The 20,159-nt window shown below is 43.4% G+C and overlaps 1 pseudogene; it reads right to left on the reverse strand.

Annotated features, from left to right (window-relative positions):
• Positions 1-4,086: 4,086 nt before the first annotated feature.
• Positions 4,087-5,347, reverse strand: LOC129429828 (trace amine-associated receptor 1-like; annotated as a pseudogene).
• Between the last annotated feature and the right edge of the window lie 14,812 nt (positions 5,348-20,159).

A 20,159-nucleotide genomic window follows, 5' to 3' on the forward strand; every position in this document is an offset into this window, starting at 1 on the left:
CTACATACTCCTGTACGCACATACGCAAGCTACGCATACAAACGTTTGTGAAATCATGTCATCTGATTTTCACGTATATCCATTTGGTGTCAAAGCTGTCAATCACACCGCATATTTCCCGCCCTCTGGAAGCATCTCGCCGGTCTTGTGAAGTTTCATCGAAGCTCAGCACTGGATAGCCTGGTGAGACGATTCACGCGTTTACATGTGTACTTTTCTCCTGCTGATCGGATCACAGATCGGAGTACACCACCCCCTTCAATACTATCCAAATTTGCATCCGATCGTCCTCAATCGTATTGATTAAGGTGTTTACATGAAGGCTTTTCAATACGATTGAGCCATCAATACGATCACAAACTGATTATTTGGTTGCATGTAACGTACCTACTGACTTTCCTTCATCGAGGTAAACGTTTCCCCCCTGACGCCAGACATACATCTAGGAGTGACAAAATTATGGTAGCACTGTGCAAACAAAGTATCTGTCTAGCATTACCATGTCAGTGTATTGATTCATTGTCCCTTCATAGTTTGCAAGAGACATTTAATACATTTATAATTAATATTAAATAAACTAAGCGTAATTAATAAACTAAACGTAGGCTATTTAATAAACTGAGCATATTCATCTGTCAATATAAAACGCGACTTGGCCATTCTAATTAATGATCGGAAGAACACGTATAGACCACCGTTACTGTAAAATATGCACCTATGTCCATTTAAACTCAATTTTGGTCAAATGTGGATTATATCATTACACTGGCAAGAATATGGTTACATGTAAAGATGTCGTACCAAGTATGACAACGCTACATTCAACTGCTTTTGAAATAAGGTATTTTTTTCACTTCCTGAAAAGTAACCGTTTTGGACATATACGTGAGTTTCATCGGGCAGCGACGATATGCATTAAAAAATGGACCATACTTCAGCCTTAATGTGTGTTATAGGGTTAGTGTGGCATTCATATTATGATAATAACTATATTAGCATCATCACACGAACAATAACTTTATGTTTACTCGTTCCCCGCCATTGACGAGTTATCTCGTCAATTAAGAGAAAACATTTCCCTGCCAATGATCCTTTCCTGACAAGTTTTACGGTTTTACGTTTTTTCCAGTTTTGTTTGTTTGTTTGAAAGCAGAGGGTCTGTTCTTTCATTTAATATATTTATATGTTTATATATTTATAGAAGAAAATTTTCCTGGAAGGCATTTTGTGAAACTTTTGTGAAAATCACACGAAAATGCATGCGGGGAATGAGTTAATTCTAAATCACGAGCTGTAATGTTGCATTTTCAATGCTGAACATCTTTCCTCCAAAATTTGACTGCAAAAGCTAGATGCATCTCTCTGATGGCTGAAGTCTGCTCGTTATTGGCATGCAAAGCATATATCTTGCCAGTTTGTTGAAACTTAATATATAATATATAAGTATTACATCAATACTGTACGTATTGTATTCCACTTCCCTACTGCTAGGTCTTTAATTCATGCATTTAAACCTGCACCACAATCAACAATAGTCAAACAACATTCAGGACCCCCCCCCCCCCCAAAGAGATTATATTTGGTATGTTTCATCATTTATCATGTGAAAGAAAATTCACTCTGAAACTAATCTCTACAATATTGTTCCTTGTCTTGTTATTTGTGGTGTGAACGCAGTTATTCTTATAAATTTAGAATGATTTTTACAACTACAGTTGTAGTTATCTTTATTGTTCACGATGTTAACAGCTCTTAAAGCTAAAACTATACAAAACTGGACCCCATGATAATGCCTGTTTATGTAGTCCTGAGGTGTTTATTTGTTGGGATTGCCAGGCCTTTATACTATTTGGTCATCAGAAAGTGTCTGTAATGTTATTGAAAAACTGCACAACTGGACGGTTTCTTTTCTGTGTCCAATTTAGCCCAAATGTACACTGGAATGTTGGCAAGTAGGGCTGCATGATTTTAAAAATGCAATGTGCAATAACGTTATAGTGCAATATGCGAGTGAGAGAGAGACTAAATCCATAAAAACTGTTGCCACATCTCCAAGATGCTTGAAACAACCTGCATGTCTATTTTAAAAACTGTATGGTATAGTATGGTACCAAAGACAAAAAGACAACACACACTGATATGTTTAAAGGGCGTTTTGCAGGTAAAATTTTTCAACGAATTTGTGCAATTTGCTTGTTGATAATAAACATTTAAACTGTTATCCATTGTATTTTATGTTGTTGGGTATCACAAAACCCGAAAAAGTATGAAAAAGTACAGCAATTTGCAATGATTCTCCTTTCCCTCACAACGCACTGTATGACGTCACGCTGGGGAGAGAATTGACCAAAGCCGCCTTGAGAGCATTGAGAATGACTATAGAAAGACGAGTAAAGTACAGTTCTGATAGCGCAGATAATAGATAAATACATACATACATACATACATACATACATACATAGATAGATACATAGATACATAGATAGATACATAGATAGATACATAGATAGATAGATAGATACATAGATAGATACATAGATAGATAAGATAGATAGACAGATAGATAGACAGACAGACAGATGGATAGGCTAGTATAGAGAGATAGGCAGACAGCCAGATAGCATAAGGTTAGCATATCTTCGTGTAGAAAGTAAACAAACAATTAACATACTCGTGCATGCTGGCTTGAGGGGGTCCATGATCCTGCCTGAAATGGGTGTAACTTTATGCGATCTTCAGCACAAACGGTTTTGGAAGCATGTCTCTAATCCTGGAAGGTGAGTGAAGCACGTCACGTCTGTACGCGGGGACCAGCGACCCAAACGCACTCACTTTCTTACAGCCAGTAGCGGAATGGCAATCGAGAGAGTCGGGACTTTCCCGGGCCGATCTGATAATAGTTATACATTTCGAGTTATATTAGCAACACCGTCTGGCGGCGTGATGTGCGCCGGTTCCCGCAGCCCGCTGGTCAAACTGTGCAGGCAGCCTCTCTGCTCAATAAAGTATATAAAAGTGCTCAACCTGTTCGGCAGGTCCAAACATGTACAGGATTTATAAAAATACGGTGATCAATGAGCGGTTCCTCCTCAAATGGCTTAGCCTGTCGTGATGTAAAAAGCAGCCGAACGCCTGTTTATTACAGTATGTATGCGGTCGGATCCGAGTGTGCTGCAGCTGCTGACTGCTGCTGCGTATAAAATGATCGTGTGATTCGTTATAATCGCATAAACAATATAACAAAGCATCCTTTTATTTCACAAAACAATATATTTGAGATATTATTTGATAGACTAGTAAGTGTGGATTAAGGATGTTTAAAAATCTCTAGCCTGGTGGTCAGGACATGAATGGATCAAATCAGCAGATTTGCGAAGTTTTATTTATCTCCACATATATCATAAATAATAATTAGCAAGGTAACTTTGCAGTATAACACATGATATATTTCCTACGATGTATATATGATTTCCAAATTATATACGTAAGTATTAAACAGCAATAAATGTCTCATCTATCTCTATGGCTCTGGCTGAGTCTTTCTCCACTTCTCCCCAACGTGACGTCATCGCAGAATTGCGTTAAAAAAACCGTTAATACCAATAACGTAAAAAAAGTGGTCTTTAAGACCATTTTTGAGACATTTTAAAAATTATACACATATCTTGAGTGATTTATGTACCCATTAATCGACAGTGGTGGTTAACCTGCAACATACACTTTAAGTTAATAGAAGTTAATTGACAATTTAAATCTGTTCATGGCTCTTATGTATATAAGCATCCTCAATTTACAAATATGTTCACATGTGCATACAATTTTACAGTACAATAGTTTCCAGGTTTTTCCAAGCATTCACAAGAGTTCGATTTTTTGGTAGGGTCTCTGATGTGTCTTTTCCACAGTACTGTATATATATATACATACAGTTTATTGAGTTATTAGTTGTGTGATGCATTGAAACAGATGAGATCATCTTGTGTTGTTCTTGTTTTATTAGTCCGCACATTAATACACATGAAAAACTTTTAGACATATATTCAGAATATGAATAATAAATTAGATTAATGTTGAAGTGTGTGACAGTCTAGCAGTCAACTATAATAAAATAGCTTAACAAAAGGATGTAAATGTATAGTTATAAAACAAAAACAAACTCTGCTATCACATTACCATTTAACAGAAATAGTGCATTCATTTTAGTTATTTGGCAGCTTAGGATCAGAAACAATACATGGTTTGGCATCCCAGTTACATATGGTTTTAACATGTACAGAGTTACATGGATTTATGACATCCTTCTTAAGGGTCGTTTATCATCAAGTCAAATTCTGAAGAATTAGCTTGAAATATTTTGGCCAGCAGAATGATTCTCAAAGCTTTTCTAAACCATCTATAAAAGAAGGCGTACACGAAGGGATTACACAAAGAATTCACATATCCGATCCACAAAAAAATATCAAACAATGCCGGTGGTGTTGTGTAATTAATAAACGGATCTATTAAATTGCAGAAAAAAAAGGGTGAAATACTCACAAAAAAATACCCCCATGATAATAGCCAGTGTTTTTGTGGCCTTCCTTTCACTTTTGTTTATAGATGTGCTGTTTTTCTGGCTCACCTGCACTGAATGCTGTATAGATTTTGATTGTTTTCGTGCAACGAGGAGAATTTTTAGATAAATGCAGACAGTAATCATAGCAGGAAGACCAAAAGCAATAAATGAGGATACAGTGCTGGCAGCGGCTGATTGAAAGATTATACACGCTCCCTTACAAGCAATTTGATCTGAATAAAAGTCCTTATCACCAAGAATGTTCAGTTCTAGAAATATCATACCAAATCCTACGAATGCTGCCAAACCCCAGCATAAGAAAATCATTATCATGGAAACAGGAGGTGTGATTTTATTATGGTACTGAAGGGGGTGACATACAGCATAATATCGATCTATAGAAATAAAGGATATGTGTAGCAGAGATGTGATACATAACATAACATCAGCACTGCTGTGAATTTTACAAAACAGATCTCCCAGATACCAGCAGGTCTCAACAGATCGCATCATGCTGGGTGGCATCACAAACCCCCCGATTAAGAGATCGGCTACGGCCAGAGACAAAATTAAATAGTTGGTTGGCGTGTGTAGCTGTTTGAAATGAATGATGGCAATGATGACCAAGAGGTTTCCACATACTGTGATGAGCGCTATGGCACTGAAGAACAAATAAAGCAAAATCTGAGTTTCAGACGCGTAGACAAACTTCTCACAGGAGTTGTTGAATGATTCATAGCACAGCACAGGCCCGTGTTCACTTCTAGTCTGAGTTGAACTGAATGGGTCCATCTGAAATTAAAAATGGTTTTATGAACACAGAACAGGTTTACAGTTATTATCATCACATATAAAAAATATACAGGTAATTGTTGTTATATTTCATAGTAGCCGTAACACATAAAAACCATTCACTTTCAAACTTAAACAAGAATTGTACCATTACAAATTCATGGCAGAGTCCTTACCTGTTAACATTGAGATCAGAGAAGCAGAACGCACAGATTTATAAGCGTCTCCTCTTCAGGATTACGTCAGTACTGTATCTATTCATCTTCTGTCAAGAAGAACCTACAGAGATTACTGGACTAGCTTTTCCCACGATATCTGACCCTCTCTGAAATAAAACAAAATTCTGTAAAAGGTGCTTTAAATGGCATTATTTACCACCTTTATTTTTAAACGTGTGAATGGGAAGAAAAGCAAGTATGTGTAAGTGATGTAGAATAAAATGAGCAGCGTTTATTAAATAAATTTTAAGGCTTTCCACACTTGAAATAGTTAACTCTGGGTATTCATACTTTAACGTTTCACACTGTACATTGCAAACCCCTTGATTAACCTTCTAATTTGCATGGGACGATAAATCTTATGATTCTGCTTGCTATGCTTCGATGAATTATGGTGAAATGCCGCTACATCCAAAATCCAGAGGGCACTCTCGTGCAGAAACTCAATATGCACTGCAGACAAAGAACCATTTCACATGCAGCTCCACGAAATGCATATAAGCATATTTATATTGCTGTTTATCAATCCTTTTCAGGTATTTTCATGATAATAAAGAATATGTATATTGATTTTATTTGACGAGTGTTGCTTTTTGAAATGCATGTTTTAAATGGATCAAACTCACTGATTTTGGATTGATAAGGACTTCTACTGATCAAAAAGCCAGAATACATGAAAGAGCTGTGCAAACATTACCTTTGCGATTCAGAACCAATTTCTTTAATAGTAATAATCGTGATTAATCTTTCCAGTCCCTAAAAAAGGTTACCACTAGTGCTGTGACGGATCGCAGTTGATCCATTATCCGTATGGATCTCGACCCATGGTTTGGCTCGCATGCGATTTGCGGATTAATTTGCAAATTTAAATAGGGAAAGTTTATCATTTGCACATGTTTCAAAGGGTTGCAAATGTTAACATTCAAGTTAACTCCATCTGTGTTTAAGTGCACTTAAAAGTGCATACACGGAGAGACGCGTTTCAAAAAGCAAGCGTACATTCTTGACAGGGCACATACAAACAAAATGATCTCCACATTTTTTTCCAATAAAAATATTTATTTATTTACCAATCTGTGCTTATTTGGTCTTAAAGAGACAGTAACCTTAATTAACCTACTTAAGTCTATGTCATTATTGTTCCCTTTCAGTCGGTCACTACGACGTCACGTCGTGACCGACAAATTGGGAACTCGCTTAGAGAGACCAATCTGCTTCGTATACTACTAAAACGCCAATGAACTTGGCATTGAGATATTTGCATAATGCTGGCGCCGCCCCGCCAGGTGCGTATATAAGGCGCACGTGCAAATAGGGAAATCAGCTTTTTCGCTTCGAAAGCCGGCTTTATCTGACTGAGAAGCTACTATCTGCTCTTCTGGGAACGGTTGCTGAAGTTGATTGACAAGCAGTACTAACACAGCGGACGCTCGCAGTATTCCACTGCTCTGCATATTTTTTGTTTTGAGTTTAGTGTGTGTGTTGCCTTTCCCTGTGCGCATCAGCTGAGCACCTAAAGAGTGATTTCCCTAAAAGAGTGATACGTGAGAGCTCTGTGTCTTTTTAAAGACAGCCACTCTCTCGTATATTCGGAGATCGGCATCCTTTTCAGGATTGCTTTTCGTCCGTGCGATCTTGGATGCGAGAGGTATAAGGGTTCCAGTTACGGTCACGAGCGCTGTCTTCATGCTTGGGCATCAAGCACTCTGAGGTTGCGCTCGTGGAGAGTTTTTGTTCTCTCTGTGAGAGCATAACCCTCTTGGATTGCGGAGACGACTGACGTTTCTACGGGAATGCTGTCCGCGTCTTTGCAGTGCTGACACCGCCATGGTGCGACTGTCAAGCGCTCGCATGACGCTCTTCGCATCACTACGCTGAGGAGGACGGAGGATGCGTCCTCCACCTACCGGCCTTTCATCCTCAGCCGGTTGAGGTTCCGGTGGAGACGGCAGAGTCGTGTTCTACGATGTCTGCCGAATCCATTGGACCTCCTTCTGGTCCCGTTCACTTCTGCAGCATCAGAGGGGTGTCCAATTTTCCTCCGAAGTGGAGTCGTTCCGGAGTTGGCGGCCGTGCCCGCTCGAGCGGCGGTAACGGTAGAGTTGGAGGGGTTAACCCCTCTCCGCCCGAACCGTACCGCCCACGTGATTGGTATTTCGGAGCTGCTCGGGCCTCTCGGTCCTCTACTCCTGTGCCTTTCTTCCCGACGGCACGAAGAGCTGACGTGGTTTGCGGCCATCAGGCCGTTCAGCTTCAGCTTTCACCCCTCACCTCCCTCACCAACGGAGCCGCTAAGGGCAGGGACCCTTCAGTGGAGCGGGGGGTTGCGATGCAGCTGCGTTCCTGGAGGGACCACCCAACCCTTCCCTCCCGTGTTTGTAGACAGTCGTCCGGTTACGGGCGCTGTCCGTCAGGCATGCGGAGAGGCGGCTTCAGCCAGGCACGCAATAACGTTGCTACGGGTTCACCAAGGATTTACGAGGGAGGCCGCGACCTTCAGTCGTGCGATGTTCACGACAGTGGTTCAAGATCGCCACCTTTGGCTGTGTCTGGCTGACGGACGCAGGCGAGAACAACTTCTTGAATGCTCCTGTCTCACAGACCGGCCTCTTCGGCGAGGCCGTGGAGTCGTACAGCTCCGCTGCGCAGACTGAGGCGATCTCTGTGGTCATGCCCCGGCGAAGGAGAGCTGCCCTTGGTAAAAACCACCACGGCGGTTCCTCAGTCTGCCTCTCGCCGTCGGCGTCCTGCGGCGACCACCTCCGTTTCCCTCCTCGGCAGCGCAGGCGAACCGGTCGTCAGCAGCTTCCCGTGAAATCGGGAGTTTAAGTGGCCAGTAAGCGGGCGACCTGGATTGGCAGAGGATCACTCTTCAGGAGACGGTGATTCGCTCCTTCCCCCGATAGAGGGTCGGGTGGAAAATTCTTGGTTTGCATATGTTCCACCGGCTGTTTAGCCGGTGCCCACTAACCACACACAGAGTGCATTCCTCTTCCCTCTCCAGGTCTCCAGAGGATCGAGAGAGCCGTGAGCGGGCACACACCAGCTCACCCTACCTCTCCTCTATCGCCAGCGGGTGTTCTGAGGAGTCCGAGCCCTCCACTCAGGAGACCGGACCACCAGCAACCCCTTCGGAGTCTGCGTCCTCAGCTGAGGAGACCGGACGACCGTTTCCCTCAGCGGGCTCAGGTCAGTGTCACACACACACATACTGTAGATGCTTATGCTGTCACGGCAGACGCACCGGCAGTCCCGCCTGTCCCGCCTCGCTGCCCCGCCGCGGGTACACCGGTAGTGTCGTTAATACTCCTCGTACGGTGCTTGGGTGCTTGGCTTCAGTTCCCACCCCGTTTCGTTGGGTTTTACGCACGATCCGCCTCGGTTACGAAATACAATTACCGGCACAACCCCAAAATTCTCGGGCTTTCGTTTCACTATAGTGAAAGTATCCGATGCACATGTACTGCGTGCATAAGTCGATGTCCTGCTGGCGAAGGATTATCGAGCCGGTCCCTCTTACCGAGATGATGATATGATGATAGGGTTTTCCAGCCTTTATCTCATAGTACCCAAAATATGCGGTGGGTTACGATCGATTTGATTTACGCCCGGCTCTACGGAGGTGGTCTTTTTTTGGATGATAACGCCGAGGCTCGTATTTCAATATTCAGATCGGTTGCAGCTTTAGACCTGTAAGACGTGTACTTTTGTGTCCATCTCCCCTCGCCTTAGACCGTTTTTTTTTCGCTCTGCGTCGTGGGGTGGGCATATTAATATTAAGTACACCATTCGAGCTGTCTCTCTCTCTCCGTGTCTCCATGAAAGTGCTAGTCACAGCATTAAAATATCAGAGAGAGAGCGTTGTTCGCATTCTGCTTTATTTACATTGACCTATAATAGCCCGTTCTTGGCAGACGTGCGCGAACACAGAGAGTTAATGCTTCGGCATCTCGCTCGTTTAAGTCATCAGGTCGACTGGGAAAGAGCAACTTTGCCCCGTGCAGAGGATCCTTTTTCTCAGTATGGAATTAGACTCGATCAACTAATTGGCGTGTTTTACAAGAGCGCGCAACTAGTCAGTTCTGACTTGCCTCGGTTTAATTCGAGGGAAGTACGCGGTCCCTCTGATACAATTTCAGAAGCTCCTGGACATATGACAGCATGCTGCAGCCGTGACACTGCTCGAGCTGCGTCATATGAGACCGCTTCAGTGTTGGCTTTACGATCGAGTCTCGAGGAGAGCGTGGCGCACCGGCATACATTGTGTAAACACTACACCTGCGTGTCATTTAAATTTCCCCGTAGTAGACCCAGCATTTCTGATAGCAAGATATGCCTCTGAGGGGTCTCCTGGCATTCTGTAGCATGCGATGCCCTAAGCACGGGATGTTCAGCCACGTATGACGGGCCTGCAGTCTGGGGTGTGCATAGCACCCCAACTGCCGCGAGCGGTGCGCTGTATATCTGGGACTTGTACGCTCCGCTATGGAGATGCGAGGGAAGGATGTATTTGTCGACACCGATAACATTGCGACTGTTGCGTTATTTACCGTTAAGGCGGTTTTGCGCTCTCGTCACCTGTCGCATCTCGCTCGTCATCTCCTCCTTTGGAGTCAGAAGCATCTGAGGTCCCTTCGTGCCATTTTCATCCCGGGATCGCTCAATACAGCGGTACGCGCTTCCGAGCTGCGCCCCCGGCGAATGGCGACTCCACCCCCAGACGGTCCAGCTAATTTGGAAGAAGTTCGGTTGTGCGTAGATAGATCTGTTTGCCTCGCCGGACGATACCCACTGTCGCCTATTTTATTCACCAACCGAGGGCAGCCTCGGCGTGGATGCGTTGGCACACAGCTGGCCGCGGGGGGTGCGTAAATACGCATTCCTTCCAGTGAGCTTTATTGCGCAGACACTGTGCAAAGTCAGGCAGGACGAGGAGAGCCTTTTATTAATCGTCCGTACTGGACGACCAAGAATTGGTTTCATAGTTAATGCTCCTCGCGACAGCCCTCCCTGGCGGATTCCCCTGAGGAAGGGCTTTCTTTCTTAGGAAGGGGCACATTTGGCACTCACGCCCCGACCTGTCCATCCATGTATGGTCGTTGAGCGCGCGCAAGGTTTAGGTGATTTATCGCAAGCGGTATCTAACACCATCGACGCGGTTCGAGCACCGTCCACAGGACGGGCTTACGCGCTGAATGAAACCTTTTCGTCACCCGGTGCTCTTCGCAACGCGAGGACCCAGAGAATGCCCTTTAACATTATGCTTTATATCTTTAACATGGATTAGATGGTAGGCTGTCCCTCCGCCATTAAAGTTGATATCGCCGCTATTTCTGCTCATCACTCACTTATCTACGGCAGATCAGTTGGCCAGCATGATTTAATTATTACATTTTAAGAGGCGCTCGCAGGCAAAACCCCTCGCGCCCTCCCTCTTTCCTCCTGAGACCTGTCCATGGTGCTGAAGCCTTCTGGTCTCATGTTTTAGCCTTTGCAGTCTGCGAGTCTGAAGTTTTTATCAATGAAAATCTGACCCTGCTAGCATTGGCCTCCATGAAGAGAGTAGGGGATTTACATGCATTCTCTGTTGACGATTCGTGCTTTTAGTTTGGCCCTGCTGTCTCGAGTGTAACATTGAGACCCAGACCAGGCTACGTGCCCAAAGTTCCCACCACTCCCTTCAGAGATAAGGTGGTGAGCTTGCAAGCATTGCCTTTGGAGCAGGCAAACCCAACCGAGGCTTTGTTGTGCCCCGTACGCGCACTGCGATTCTACGTGGTCCGCACGCAAAGCCTCAGGACCTCAGACCAGCTCTTTGTTTGTTATGGTGGCCAGCAGAAAGGGAAAGCTGTCACTAAGCAGAGGATGTCTCATTGGATAGTTGATACTATCGCCCTGGTTTATAATTTGCAGGGCATTCCTTGCCCTTTAATTTGAGAGCGCACTCCACTCGGAGTGTTGCCTCATCTTGGGCTTTAGCTCGTGGTTCCTCGCTAACAGACATCTGTAGAGCTGCTGGTTGGGCGACACCTAATACGTTCATTAGATTTTACAATGTTCGTATCGAGCCTGTATCCTCTCGTGTTCTTTTCCTCACCAGGGAGGGCACGGAGAGCAGACTCGCAAGTCGGCTTGCAGCCTCCGACTGAGGCTCCAAATTGAGTTTTCAGTATGGAAGGCTAACAGAGCAAAAATGCGTAATTGTTTGATTTGCTCTCTCCACTGCCTTGACAGCCTTTGTTGCGGAGCATTGGCTGTCAGCCTTTCACTAGCTGTATTCTTACGAACCTACGTGTTTGGCTTGGGCCCCACATTGCGTCCCAACGGGTTCCTTTGTGAGTATTATTCCGTGGGGTTAATCCTACTAGCCCACGTTTCCCTTAGCAGAGCACTGCTTTGCTTACACAGCCACGGCTGTCATTTAGACCTCAACTACGGTTGACTTTCGCCCACCATTAGCCCTTAACGGGGCGGTGGCTTCCGCAGCGTCCCTATACCGCTCAGATAGGGCGCTTCCCAGTCGCTGGCACTACTGTGGGTTAAAGGAACATCTAGTGCCCGGCCTTCTGCCTTAAAACCTAATTCTCCTTATCCTTAAGTGGAACCGGAGGGCTTTACGCAGACACTGGAAGAGGTCAGCCCTCAGTGGCGTTTTGGTAGGGATTCCCAATTCGTCGGTCACGACGTGACGTCGTAGTGACCGACTGAAAGGGAACGTCTCGGTTACGGATGTAACCCTCGTTCCCTGAAGGAGGGAACGGAGACGTCACGTCCCGTCGCCACAGGTGCTGCCACCTGCTGTTTAGGCCGGTCACCTTCCGGCTTTCTCAGCGAACAGAAGCTGATTTCCCTATTTGCACGTGCGCCTTATATACGCACCTGGCGGGGCGGCGCCAGCATTATGCAAATATCTCAATGCCAAGTTCATTGGCGTTTTAGTAGTATACGAAGCAGATTGGTCTCTCTAAGCGAGTTCCCAATTCGTCGGTCACGACGTGACGTCTCCGTTCCCTCCTTCAGGGAACGAGGGTTACATCCGTAACCGAGACGTTATTCAAACAACCCAAGAAAAAGAGAAAATCACTTCTGTTGCTCTAAAAAAAAAATATTATATTTAATTCATAAAATAAAGACAGTGTTATTATTCATTTGATTAGTTTTCTGTACCTAATGAAAGTATTTTAGACTTTACTTAATTTGCAACTTTGTTCCTTTGTATAAATGTTTGTAATTTCTTTATTTGTTATTAGATTTTCCCACCCTTTTTTTGCTGATCCGAAAAATGATCCGATAAATGATCCGTGCCTCAAAAACCATAATGTGATCCAACAGTGAGTTTTGTGTACACTGTACAATGCAGGTTTAACCCTAGGTTAATTTTGGGGATTACCCTTAATTACAAGTGTTAAATGCTAGCCTGGGTTTAGGCCTGTCGCGATATACGATAAATCAATAAATCGCACGGTAAATAAAATGAGCTCGATAATTTTTTGGGCTGCGATAATTAACATTTGCATGCTTGTTTGTTTTCCTCGTCTCTCTCTGTCTACCATAGAGACTGGATGACCACTCTGGTGCACCGAGTGACGAGGAGTGAACCCTCGTCAGTCATTTGTCAGTCGTATGGTCTGTGTGGGGAGGGGGGCCTCCGGGGAAGCCTATCACAGAGTAGGAGTGTACCAGGAGAAAACACTAGTTGAGACGAGAGTTGGAGAAAAAGATGGATTTATTATTAAGAGTCTGTTTACACTTGGCATTAACATGCGCTTTCATCGATCGGATCACAACTGGACGACGTTATTGCCAGATGTAAACTGTGTTCAAAACGTTCGTCCACTTTCAACCACATTCAGAGAGTTGAAACCCGTTTCGATCGGTTGCTTTTGTAGTGTAAACACACATGTGGTTGAATGTATTTGAACAGCCACACGGGACCACCTTCTTTCCGCCCATTTATCTAATCTGAGGTACTGAACACAATGTTTTATGTCTTTTCTGACTTCTGGTGCGAACACACATTGTAAAGCGCTATTTTTAGCCTTTCATTGATAATACTAAAGCTGCTGATCTCCGCAGTTTCATTGTGCAAGTGTGTGAAAGTTGCGCAATCCTATTTCATCAATTGCGCTGAATATTCAGAGAAAGCTCTAAGATATACACGTACAAAACTCTGTGCAGCATGTTTACTTACAAAACCAGCAGTGGACTCCAGTGGAGTCCATATAAACTCATCACTATTCCCGCTGGCGTTTAAATGACATTCTCGACAGACCACACCCTCACAGTATTCAGGACAGAAGCGGTCAAAAGTTGACAAAAGAGACGGATTTAAATACCAGGTGTAAACGTGATATCTCGTCCACTTGTGATCCGATCAATGAAAATGTCACAGGTAGGGGTGGACCCAGATGTTAATAAGGTCATGCCCCTTTTTCCACCTCGAGGAGGTTCCCAAAGCCACCCCAATGACCAGACACACAAGGTAAGCATAAAATTAAAATGTACTTTATTTAAATTACTTAAAATAATAAATAGGGGAGGGAGGAAGGGGAACTTAAAATAACGGCCTCTTCAGGCTCTCGTTATTTTCACCGGCTGGATTTCACACAGTTCCTTTTCGTGTCACTCTTTATCTCTCTCTTTCTTCACAGACAACAGCTGGGACACGAAGGCGCAGTTAGTCCAACTTGGTTTTGCTCTCCCCTCTCTGCTGGACACAGCGTACCGTAAGTACAGGTTTCACTCGGTTCCTTCTCGTGTTATTCACTCTCTCTCTTTCTCTCTCCACAGGTGGTGACTGGGACACAAAGGCGCAGTTAATTCGATTCGTATGGCTCTCACCTCTCTGCTGGACACAGCGTACCGTAAGTACAGGTTTCACTCGGTTCCTTCTCGTGTTATTCACTCTCTCTCTTTCTCTCTCCACAGGTAGTGACTGGGACACAAAGGCACAGTTAATTCGATTCGTATGGCTCTCACCTCTCTGCTGGACACAGCGTACCGTAAGTACAGGTTTCACTCAGTTCCTTCTCGTGTTATTCACTCTCTCTCTTTCTCTCTCCACAGGTAGTGACTGGGACACAAAGGCGCAGTTAATTCGATTCGTATGGCTCTCACCTCTCTGCTGGACACAGCGTACCGTAAGTACAGGTTTCACTCGGTTCCTTCTCGTGGTGCTCCTCACGTATCGATCGGGTACAGTGCGTTCTCCGTCTCTGTCAATCAACAGCTTGAAAAGGTTGGTATTTGAATTTAGCAAGGGTGGCGGACTTACGACAATTTGGGATGTGTCAGATGGGGTAAGCAGTTCCTACGTGGCGTCGGGGGCGAACCCTCTCGACTAGTTCGATGGTTACAGAGGGGTGAAACGTCACACCGTCTCACCGGGCCGAGCGCTGCCCTCTCCTCACTACCGTTAGGCGATGGAACACTGGACAGGGGCGCCCCTTTGTAGAGGCCTCGGGACAGTGGAATTCCTGCACCTCTCTCTCTGCAACAGCAATGATTATACAGTTGAAAACATCAACAATGATGGCCCCTGATCGTACTCACACATCTGCTACTTCTTCTGCTCTTCACCGCCACTCTCCAATCCGCCCAATGTCTGGACGGGGGAAAATCGTTCCGGGGCACCGTACCGTTGCTCTAGACCTGAAGCACACTCACAACATATGCTGTACTGAATTATTCTAAGGCCGGCAGCCACTTCGTCCTCCCTCGACGAAGTGTGTGAAGGCGGGGGTTTATCTGACAAGACACACAGCACTACACAGCAATATACAGCACCACGTCAAAAATAAAAGTTTCCACAGCACAAGGACTCACCCATCACACTCAAGTGTACACCAAGGACGCCCGTCTTCCTCCACTTCGTTTTGATCGGACCGGGCGATGAAAACTACGGCCTAGTTGGTAGTGTCGTCGTTGTGACTGCTTCAGTATGTACTCCTTCAGCTCACCCACCACGCTATCTTAGGGGTAGGGCCGCCCTCCTTCTCCTGGAGGTATCTAACATAAAGGCAGGTCAGTATACAATACGTTTCCAATTTATTCTTGGTACTCACATCAATGCCGTTTTCAACTCCTCTTCGCTTTGTCTCAGTTTACAATGTGTTCCGTTTTCCAACCTTTAAGGTTCACGATGTCTTCACCACCATGCAACTCCAGCCAAAAAGCTTTCCTTGAGAAGCACACTCCGGTGCAGTGCCCCTTTAAATATCACAGCTCCGTCCTTTTCGCCTCTCTTGGCTGCCGCACTCTTTCCTCTTGCTATAAGCGCTCCGTGGATCAACGGCGCCCTCCGGCTCCTCCAAGGATGGAGCATGTGTTTGGGTCTGCCCTAGGCAGTAAAGGAGCGCGTGCCCGAAACAACTCTCCACAAAAAGCTTCCTCATGGTGCTCCTTTAAAAGATCCACAGCTTTCCTTTTTTTCGCTTCCTATGGCTCTGTCCTCTTTCCGCTCGCTTCCAGCGATCCCCGGATCAACAGAGCCTTCGGGCTCTTCAAAAGGTGCGTGTCTTTAATCTGCCCTTGGCAAAGGAGCTTTCCCCGTGTCAGTCGCCCTTTCTTTGTGTTCCTGCAGAGCTATTTAAGTGCTTCATCCTCCCACAGCCTCCAATCACCATCCGCTTCATAATGTCTTTCACCTGTGGCTCGTAAAGCCCTGATTACGTTGCCCTGAAAACCAGGAAGTGAGAGAGTGCGTCGTTAAATGTAGCCTTGGCGGAAACCATCTTTGAGCGGAACCAAGTTTCGCCAATTTCGGTTCCGCTCTATAAAAGTCACCCTGTGACAAAAACACATCTAAATACCAAGTGTAAACAGCCAAGTTTCAAAACCAAACGCTACAGCTGCAATGTCGGAGTACTTCGGATTTAAACCTAATAACCGAGGTGAACCACTAAACCTGAATGAGTCGGTATGTCGCATTTGTGGTAAAACCGTAGGACTTAAAAGCGGCAACACGACAAACATGCATATGCACCTAATACGCAATCATCCGGTTATTTTGTTCATTTCTTGTGGATATTTAAAATGTCTTCCAGTTCAAGTATTACATATTGTTTAGAAATAAAAGTTTATAGATCTTTGAAAAGGTGTACCTGCATTATTATAATGGTCCCGTAAACCCCAATATTATCGTCTATCGCGGTAAAGGCTGGGAAAATTTATCGTCTAGCAAAATATGTTATCGTGACAGGCCTACCTGGGTTTCCCCATGCTGCCTTGCGCGCAAATTTATCCACGCTGCAAGTAGCATGGAAACTATGGACCAATTTTGCCCCTGAAACAGGGAACCAATCACAGAAAGGGCAGGGGGCAGCAAGACGATGACGACGTCTATGTGACACACCGAAGCAGTTTTGTTTATCCAACGCGGGAGCAGATGCGAAGTTACTTTTCAATGCAACCTTAGATAATGTTCTAAGTAGTTTTGAACGCAAGTTTATATAAAAAAAGAGCAACTTTTGGCGTTAAACAATTTAGGATGTTTGGATATGGCAAGACATGATAGCCACGGAGTTTTATAGCACCAACCTGCTAGGCATCGTCATCGACAAAGTACAATTAACTTATAAATGGTAAGTGGTATTTATTAATATCATATTGTCATTATGCCTGTACTGTGGTTGTCACAGTGCCACTAAATTGTGTTGCTTTTCAATATTAATTTACATCTACAGGTTTAGTTGCATAGCTTTCAGCTGTTTGCACACGTACCTGAAAAAAGTTGTTTACGTTTGAACTGATGTCGCTCTACATACGTCATCTGGTATAATTGAAACGCTTGGCTTTGAGCTATGTACAGACGCATTTGATAGACATTCGTAGCGCCCCAATAAACGTCTCTGGGGATTCGTAAACCACGCCTCAAATACGAGAAAATTAGCATTCTCAATGAGGCTGGTCTGGTGTTAGCCAGGCAAGTTAAATGCGGGATTATAACCCCGGGTTAAGCACAGTGCCCTTTTGTTGCATCCTCAACGCTTCATCTGAGGTGTTCTTATTACCAAGCAACACTCCTAAAAATGAAAGGGCCACACAAAGCATTTTGGCTCTACGGTTGCATAAAGTTTTATGGTTATGTATTGCAGAAGGTTCTATTTACTATAAAAAGGAATTCTACAAAAAAAAAGTTTATAACAAATTATTTTTTTAAGAAACTTTGATACTTTAGTGAACCAAAATGGTTCATATATGGCATCGCTGTAAAGAACCTTTATTTTTAAGAGTGAAAGACTGCCTCACAATAATGGTGACCTATTTAAAACCTTAAGATTTAGACTACTGAAGACTTGTGACAACAATCCATCACCCAACATAAGATTAAACCCTGTACTGAAAAAAAACAGCTAAAACCAGCTTGACAAAAAGGTCACAAAACACAGACCAGCTTGCTAAACAGCTAAAACGAGGATGGAAGACCAGCTAAAACCAATTCCCCAGTTTTTCAGTAGATGCGTACTGTATATGGGCAGGAAAATGAAATGTATTATAAAATAAAATAAATACAACTCAAATAGCATCTGGTATTCAAAATCATAACTATGGATGCTCCAAAAGGGGAACAAAATATCAAAAATGGTAAGTGGATCCTAATGTGAGGCAAGTAATTCCACATCCTGGTACCCATATAGTTCAAAAGGTAAAAAGCCTTTATTATAAGACAGGGCTACATATTAAACAACAACACGTTTCAGCCCAAACAGGCTTTCGTCAAGGTGTTAGACCATCATATTAACTTATGATATATTGTTGATCAATTGATATATTGTTGATCAATATATATATGAAACTCAAGATATATTTTCTAACAGGGCGGCCGCCGGCCGGTGACTTCTCTTCCGAGGGGCACAAATTCAAAATATGTGTTCGGAGTGTCATGTGTGTTGCTCGTCATATCAAAGTATGTGTTCCTTGCGTCTTGTAAACCATTTGCATCATGAGTCTTGTCAAAATATGTGCCCGCTGCGAAAGGGTTTTAGACGCTCACGTTCACGAACCACACACATGACAGGCTAAATCAACCTGATCTCACGAATTTCCGTGGGATAGTCACATAATCTTTTGCTCATTTTCCGTGGCATTCTCACGGATTGGTTACTCAACTGCTTTTTCCTATTTTCAAACCATTTTCGCTTTGCTTCGGTTTAGGGTTAGATTTGGTGTTTGCGTTAGTATGTCACTTTAACTATTGGTTTATACTATTTTTTTCTGATTTATTCTTTTATATTTTCTAAACTTTAAACAATTGTCGCCTGGCGTTGGGGTTAGAGTTGAGTTTGGGTAAGGGTGTAATTTCATGTAAATCTAACCCTTAACTGAAGCGAAAATGGTAAGAAAATAGGACAAAACAGTTTAGTAACCAATGCGTGAGAATGCCACGGAAAAAGGCAGTCCGTAGCAGGGCCACGGAAAAATTTGTGAGATCAGGCAGGGCTAAATATATGTTGTGACGAGCTTTGCATCGTGTCCCCTCAAAAAGGAAGTCACTGGCCGCCACTGTTTTCTAATAAACTCAGATAGTAAGTTATAGGTCATAGCTGAAATTGGAACAGGCATTTTCCTTTTAAAGGATATTGTTGCTTGGCCTGTTGTTCTGTTTATGAGAACATCAATCTGATTGAGTCTGAATGAATTGCAATATTATCAAAATCCTAAGAATAAAATAATTTGGGCCTTTCCAGTGGAGATACAACGTAATACCTGTTAATTTTTTTGTAATATAGAAAATAATACCCAGTGATTAGAGTTATGGTTAATGTTATGGCAAGCAGAGGGATTAATTAAACGTGTAAACTGTGTTTGCAAGATGTCCTGTTGTTTATGGAATCATTCACACCTGTCCTCATTAAACTGTGAAGGACTCACACTTCACATTTATTGATCCCTACAGGCGTCACCTGCCAACATCTCGAGGCAAGCCTGGAGTTACATCATTTTTGTTTATTATTATATGCAATCAACAAATAGATGTGTGCTTTTTAAAAAGTAATTGACCTGCAGTGTCTAAACCATAACATTTACATGACTTCTTATAAAATTAAGAATATTAATTTACAGCAGGGGTCTGGTGGCAACGCAGGGGTCTTTCAATTACTGTATATATATATATATATAAAAATACAATATAGGTTAATAAAACATATTCAAGTTAATGTGTTTAAAAAGGATAATCCCAACCACTGGATTAAGTTAACCCAAAAAATATCCATATTTGGCCCAACCATGACCTAACATCTGTCAAGATGTTTGGAACAGGCTGTCTGAAAAAGTAGTTTAAAAACTGTATAGTTAACCAAAGACAAAGCTGTTTTCAAAACAAAATATTGACTTGACTAAAAACTAAACTCAAATGTATTATGTAAGGAGATGTTTTCAGGTAGGTTGTTTCATGCCTCTTAGAGATGTTGTCACAGTTAGGTGGTCACATTTTTTTGTAAAGCATCTGTTCCTAAGACCATAAAACCAGATATATTCATTAATGGTTTTGGAATTGCTACAGAGCATTAGACCATCTCATAATTAAAATATACACAGGGCCTTCATTTCAAATCCAATTATTTGTCATTTTAGGATACGAAACAGTACAT

Source organism: Misgurnus anguillicaudatus, chromosome 18 (assembly GCF_027580225.2).
Source record: "Misgurnus anguillicaudatus chromosome 18, ASM2758022v2, whole genome shotgun sequence".
Lineage (NCBI taxonomy): Eukaryota > Metazoa > Chordata > Actinopteri > Cypriniformes > Cobitidae > Misgurnus > Misgurnus anguillicaudatus.